The following is a 7535-nucleotide window of genomic DNA, read 5'->3' as shown; positions in this document are numbered from 1 at the left end:
TATTCTTCCATTTCAGTTCATGGCAGACTTGCTTTACAGTGCCAGTAATTCCACTTTCTCAAATATGATGCAGTTTTGTATGGCAAATAAAGCTTAACTTTTGACCAAGCCATTTCTTCACTCCTCAGGAGGTCCTCCAGAAAACCAGTGCAGTTTTCTGTACAGCAAAGGAGAAAAAGCTCTCTAATAAATAGGTGTATGATAAAACTGTTTTCCTTCACTCAATATAGAAGCTGAAGTTGTAGAAATATGAATGGCATCTTAATGTGGCAGTCCCCAGATCAACCCTCAGCCCCAGGATGCTCAGGGCTTCTTCCATCTGCTGCATACCAAGCACCAAGGAAATGGGCAGAGTGATAGTTTGGGAGCTGAGCTTTGGAGTGCCAAGGAATGGTACTTTGATGCAAGATGGCACATACTGAAGGCTATTAGATGAAGTATCACAGGCTCTTAATTAATCTGATCTGGAAGCTGCACTTTGTGGCAGCACATAATTAATTTTGCAGTTTATCCAGACAATCTTGATAGGTTCTTTGCAGAGCACCTACAGACCACCACACAACACGAGTACAGCAAAGAAAGTCAAATTTACTTCTTTCTAAGGACTGAAAATTAATTACTGTTTTCCTAAAGGTCTAATTTTCACTATTTTTTAGGAATACAATTAAATATTGTCCAACTGATGTCAAGAAATCCTTTTTTTGTCTACAACTGATACACACCCTGCCATTTCATGCTCTAATGTATGTGTGTCTTTCTATGCTGTCTTCTGAACTGTAGTGGCATCAGATCACCTCTTCATTAGCTAGAAAGTTGTATTCCTAAAGCTAAAGGAGGGAAGGTTTAGATTAGATATTAGGGGGAAGTTTTTTACAGAAAGAGTGGTGAGGTGCTGGAACAGGCTGCCCAGAGAAGTAGTGGATTCCCCGTCCCTGGAAGTGTTCAAGGCCAGGTTGGATGGGGCCCTGGGCAACCTTGTGTAGATCCAGGCCTGGAGGTTGGTGGCCCTGCCTGTGGCAGGGGGGTTGGAGCTCTATGATCCTTGGGGTCCCTTCCAACCCAGACCATTCTATGATTCTATGATTCTATGATTTCTGGGTGCAAAAGCAGGTCGTTAGACAAATCTACTCATCCCTAGGATTCCCCTGTCCATGTGCGAGTAGAAAGTAGAAGAAAAGCTGTCTCACAGGGTCTCTTGACTAGGCTTCACCACACCTGCCACAACCAAGATAGAGCTATTCAGGTATTTTAAAACACTCCATTCCAGTGTTTTAAAATCTCCATAAACTTGGGAGAGAAGACAACATCAGTAGTTCAGTATACTGCATAAATGATCTTGCTGGCCTTAGGATCCGCTCCAGTCTCTCTGGAGGACAACCTCTCTCCATTGCATATAATGGGGCGAACCTTGCTTACGGATTACTTGTAATGCTCTCAGTATTAGGAGGGAAAAACTGGTTTAAAACATGGAAGCTCTTTTATTCTTGAACCTCTCTAACAAGTTTCTTGTACCATGGAGTCTCCAAATCAAGCGACACGCTGCAAACTTGCATTCTTTGTCCTTTAATTGGTAAATAACTTTAAATATCAGCAGTGCATGTGCATGCTTTTATATTAAAGAGTGCATTAGGGAAACGTATTGACTTGTTTTCCACTTCAGTGAAAACACTTTCCATGAGATCTATAGATAACAATGAGCAAAGAGTCAGCCAATGCTGCTTAACAAACCCACTTACTTTAAGTGCACTTATCTGTAAATACCTTATTCCTGAAAAAGCATACTGCCTACATGGATGTATCACAGTGCTTCAATTTTTGAGACTGGGAGGCAGATGAGCTACCCTCCTTGGGGACCATTTTGCAAAATTATGTGCACTAGGTGAAACTTAGTCCACCCAGTGAAAAAACAAAACCATTTTCTAAATGCTTTCTGTGAGCCCCAAGGATGACTTGTTTCTGGCAGCAAGGGTTAGGTGTTCAGGGATAACAGAGCAATTGCCTCCCTCTTTCTTCAACTCACAAGTGCAGAGCTTTGACTCCATCACAGGAGGTGTTGGACACCACATAAAAAGCCCATGAAAAGCAGAATCATCCAGAGCTGCAAATCTCAAATGAGGGCTAAAGTGCCTGAAGAAATACCTGAGTTGCTATGAGGCCCCATGACTTGTCCACACTGTCGTGGCCTTGGAGACCCATTGGGAAAATCTTTGCAGAGGTGGTCGATGCTTCTGTTGGGTTTTTTTTTAAAGCAAATTCAAATGCTTATGCTGACAGTCCCCTCCAGAGGGGCCAAGGCCACCAGCATGCACCCAGCATCACAAGTGGGTGTGACAGGACCGCCTGTCTACTATCTTCAAAACTGTGCTGCTTCAGAATCTCTCTGACACAAGCTGTGATCCCGGCACCTTGTTTCTCCAGCCCAAGTCAGTTCCCATGCCAGCAACAGGTGCCTGCAAGAAGAATTACCATATCATGCCAGCAAGAGCTTGGCACCCATCTAATCCATGAGGGGCAGAAACTATACAGCTGGGCAACAGCCTTCCTCTCAAGTGCAGAGCAGAGACCCACAGATGCCACCTCAAGCTGCATATCTCCTGTCCTTTAAGCCACAGGAATGCAAGGCTTGGCAAGAGTTGAGCCTCAAAGGGCCAGCTGGCCCAAATCCTCTTAGCTGCCATATGGCTGTGGTGACATCAGCTTTCTTCCCTTTCCCCCTGCCCAGCAGAGACCTGCTCAGCACCCACACCTGGAAAGGCAAGAGAGGCAGCTTGGGTCACCAGGGAATGGCTTTGTCTGAGAGGAATTTTTAGAGAAATCATGGGATGGGAGTCAGCTCATCACCTCAAACATTGTCTGCTGCATTGCACCTACTTCCCACCTGGCTTATCCCCATCCCCAGGCTTATTTATGAGACTCTTCCTCAATTGAAAGTCCACTTTCCAAGAAACATTTAGCAACTCGGTTTTGCAAATGCTCACATTGCAGAGATAGCTCTTTGAACATATCTTCTTGCTCAACTGACCTTGCTGACAGTGGCAAAAGAGATGAAGTGCTCTATATTAGGCTGAGAATACCCATAATCATCAGTTCATGCCATGGGTCAGTTGTGCTGCTCTCATTTATTCTTTTTGAGATTGTTGTGACAGAATAATGCTACTAAAACAGGATCTGCTGCCTGCCCAACCTTCATGCTCTTCCATGGCACATGTATCTGCAAAATGCCTTTCCAGCATAATGCTCGTGTTCTGGGAGACAGTAAAAATTCTGTAGCCCATGCCAAGAGGCACATCAATAGTCAGTAGAACTGGGGCTGGTGAAGGGACTCTCTCTGATGGTACACCACAAACTCATAATTTCTCCCATGCCAATACTGCTTGGACTGCATGTCCTCTTCAGCATTCCTTGTTAGCTCAATTCCCTTATCTTCCCTTATCTTCCCTTATCTTCTGGAGATCCTGTATGTTGTGTCACAATGAGGACAGAGTGCCCTCAAGAACTGGGACATGATGTTGTCTTTCAAGGTGACTTTATCATTGAGAAGACTCTGCTGACTATGTCCACTTTTCCAGGAAACAGTTCAGTGCAGAGAACATGTGAACCACATGGGACTATTCATTTTGTGAAAAAAAAAACCACACAAAAAATGAGTCCCAGACCTTCCCAGACCTACCTTGGAATGACTAAGTTTGAGTCTGGCTCTCATACAAGTCAAGCTATATGAAACAAGCTAGATCCTGCTAGTGCTGCAAACAGCTCCTAAACAAGGGTTAAAGCCAGGACAGACAAATATGAGGTCATTTGCCTGAGTCACAAGAGAAGATGGCTATTTTGGCAGAGGGCCACCCAAGAAAGGCAGAACTCAGTATTTTTGAGGGTAATACCTTTGCCAGTAGGTCACAAGTAATGACTGTCACATGTCAACTGCAAGGCATGGACTAGCCTGGAAATCATGGTGCACAAAACTGAAAGCCTTCACTCGCACCCCTCTTCTCTTTGATGATTTTAAGCCATGATGTCATGGCCTGAGGTTTATGCAGGCCCTTGGAGGATCACAGCAGGCGTGCTACAGGCCAGACTGAGTCACAGCAAGGGGCAGAAGAGCGTGGCTGGAGATGTCAGCCAAGGGTACAGTCCGTTCTATTCCACAGGCTTTAAAACTTTGGCGTCACTGTGCACGGTTCTTGTATATGTTCCATCAGCCTGCTCGAAAGTCTCGTGACAGCCGGTACGTACAGCCTGTCCTAAATCACAGAAGGGAAGCGTTCAGCTTAGTATGCTGCTCAGGTGACCAGAGTTCCAGCATTTTGCAGAAGAGCTTATTCAGGAACAAATTCTGTATGTGTCCCTGCTCCCTGCAGTAAATGCAGGAAGTTTTATAGTGCATTTGAGAAAAACCTCGACCTTGATTTGGGTTTTTTTTTGTATCATTTAACTAAAAATTTTATGCTCATGATTGCTTTCTACCATATGCAAAGCAAATAGAAAAGAAATACGGGGGAAATTACATCACTAGCAAGGAAAAATAAATAAATAAGTAGAAAGTGCTGGAAGTAAACTAGACGGTTGGCACCTGCTGGTTCTGTATAGCCCTGGGTGAGAGTTAAGCCATTCCTATGCTTGGGAGAAGGAAAAAAAGGGAAACGTGTTCTTATCACTGTTGCACTCACACTGGTTTAAGGGCTTTTAATGTTGTGGGGTGTGGGGTCACAAGCTGTGCCTAAACTAAAGTTTAGTCCCAAAGCTGTCCCCATCTGCAACACTGCTCTCCTCCCACAGCCCAGGGGATGCTGTGCACGTGGGCCAGATTACCACTCTCACATGTGCTGAGGGATTGGGACCACTGAGCTTATCATGGCACTTGCCACCTCCCAGCAAAGCCGGAGCACAACAGCAGCCTTTGCTGCTTTGCCTTTGCAGGCAGCTCTGCAGGAGCACCGAGAAGCAGAGAGCAAACATTGTGTGGTCACTCCATGGATCTCCATGCCCTCCTTGCTTCTGAAAACACATCTAATGCTGATCCATGCAAGGCACTGCATGATGTATTGCTGTCTGAGCATGGGGACATTCCCTGCAGAGACTCCTGTTCAGAGAAAGTTTGTGACCTCTCCAAATAATGTTGCTGCAATACTCTATCCAGCAGTCTAGACCCCTGTAACACTTAAGGGCCATATGCAGTCTCAGAAACAGGATGTCAGAGCTGTCAGTCAGCTACAATTCATCTTTCCCACAAAGCTATTGAGTGTGACAGTAAACACTCATCTTCAGCTAAGCCCATTTTGAAAAATTACTTGAAGGCAAGCTGTTGAAAAACAGACAGGCTGCTTCAAACAGGAACAGCAAGGCCAGTGCCTGCGCTGACTTGCCTCAGGTTTGGATACAAGGTCACGTAGAAGGAGAAGAAAAAAAAAAATCAGCATATGCTGTATAATGGGATTACCTTAATAAGAATATTGCTCATTCTCCTCTTTTATTCACAGCGATTCATTCAGCCAACCTGGAACCTTACCTCCTCCCTCCACAGACTTTGTCGTGCACAAGTACTTGGTGACATATATACCACACGTGGGAACTTAACTTCTTTGGTCATCTCCCAAGGGAAATGGTACACTGAGCAAAGCAAGGGAAGGATAGAAGCCAGCATGGCTTTTCTCACCAGTATCTTCGAACACTGGCTGGTTCCAATCAGCCTGCAGAGAGATTGCATCCACCCCCACAAACTGGCTGCAGCAAAGGGTCAGGACAGGTCCAGATTAAGAGTGATGTAGTTAAGATTCGGTATGTAGCTCCTACGCCAGAAGTGTGACCTTGCATGCCAGGATAGTAGGTTGGAAGGATGAGGCACTACTCTCAAAAAGCACAACTACAGGAAGGGTATCGAGCCCACTGGTACAGAAGTAGCTCTTCTGCAGGAGAAGAGCTACTACCTCATCCACCTAATGATTTTTTCAGCATTCAAAATGTCACTAGTTGGATTACGTGTCAGATTTTGGAAAGTAAAGTCCAACATCCCATTTCATGGACACCCACTGTTTGCTTACTGAGCACTCAGCACTTAACGCAGTCAAATTATTTTCATGTAGCCATAAAAAAATTACCCTTTCTGGCCAGATTTCTGGAGGCAACACTGCCAACGTGTGTGAACAAGTGCTATAACCTGACCATCATGCTTATAGGAGCATTCCTGTGACATCTGAAGACCATTTTACTGTCTGCTCAGCATGTTTTAGGCACGCTAAGAGCCACTAGCCAAAAAGCATCCTCAGCCTTGACAAAATAATGTTGCTATTTTTACAGTTAACATGCTTAATTGCAGGAAGTGCATAAACTACTTACAACCTTTTTAATGCTATAGCAATTGGTTCATTTCCCACAGCTTTAGATCAGCATCACAGAACCTCTCCCTCCTGGGTCTGCAAGTGTCCTTGAAGCACTCGGCCACCAAGCATCTATCTTGCATAAGTTTTAAGTCCATCTACTACTTCTTGACATGAACTTTGCATATTTAATAGAATTTCCAAACTCACTGAAGAATTCCCATCAGAGCACTCCTAAAAGAAGCACTCGGAAGCAGATATCTGTAAGACGTTAGCAATGCATCAAAATTTAAGAAGTGCATTGCTCCTTTAATCTGTTTTAAAAGATCTAATCCTACTTTAGAGCTCAGCTATATCAGGCTGCATACTCAAGCATTCTGAAGGTTCAGGAATGGAAGGAGTAGTCCAGAAGCACCATGAAATCTATTTTATCCACAAAAAAATTGCTTAGGAAATCCATGAATTTGACGGGGGGGGTGTGTCATAAATGTCAGAAAGGATGGTCTGGTCTCCCTCTGTTTAAGGGAGAAAAAAATCTGCTGCAATTCCAGACTCTTTTCTCTCCTAACAGAGGAGAAGACAATTGTCTAGAGTTTGTTTTATTTTTGAATTCCCGAAGAATTTTTGTATGAATAATTTACATTATTGACTGGAAAAACTAGGTAACTACAGATACATGACTATGTATGAAATAACTTCTCAACAGAGTATTTGAAAGTGCTGTGATTAACAGCATTTTGTTCAAATAAGATGCTTTTAATTATAATTCTTTAATTGATTGATATTTAACTACAGGTATTCAGAAGGAAAACATTCTGTGTGAAAAATTATATGATACTTTAAATAAAACAAAACATACCCCAGTCATACCTGTTTCCAGTGTGCAGTTTATTCAAGTTTCAAATTAGAAAAAAATTACTAAGTATTTTGACAATTCACATGCATAAACACAAACATTTCAGCCCCAAAAGGTATTGATTTCTTTCAGTCTTGTATTAAGGCGTTCAGGAATTTTACCTAGGCAGACAAGTAAGTTTTTTAAAAAAAACAAAACAAACCCAACAAGATAAAGAGACAAGCTAACTCAGTTTTACTTCTGTTAACAAATACAATCAAAGTGAGTCCTGGTAGTATGCAGTTGCATTCTTTATCTTCTGTCACTCGTGTATAGATGATAGAAGTCAAAGTGATTGGGAAAGAGTTATCTTCAGCAGAAGTCTT

This window comes from Gallinula chloropus (assembly GCF_964237585.1).
Source record: "Gallinula chloropus genome assembly, chromosome: 1".
NCBI classification, from domain to species: Eukaryota; Metazoa; Chordata; class Aves; order Gruiformes; family Rallidae; genus Gallinula; species Gallinula chloropus.
This window is presented reverse-complemented; position numbering follows the sequence as displayed.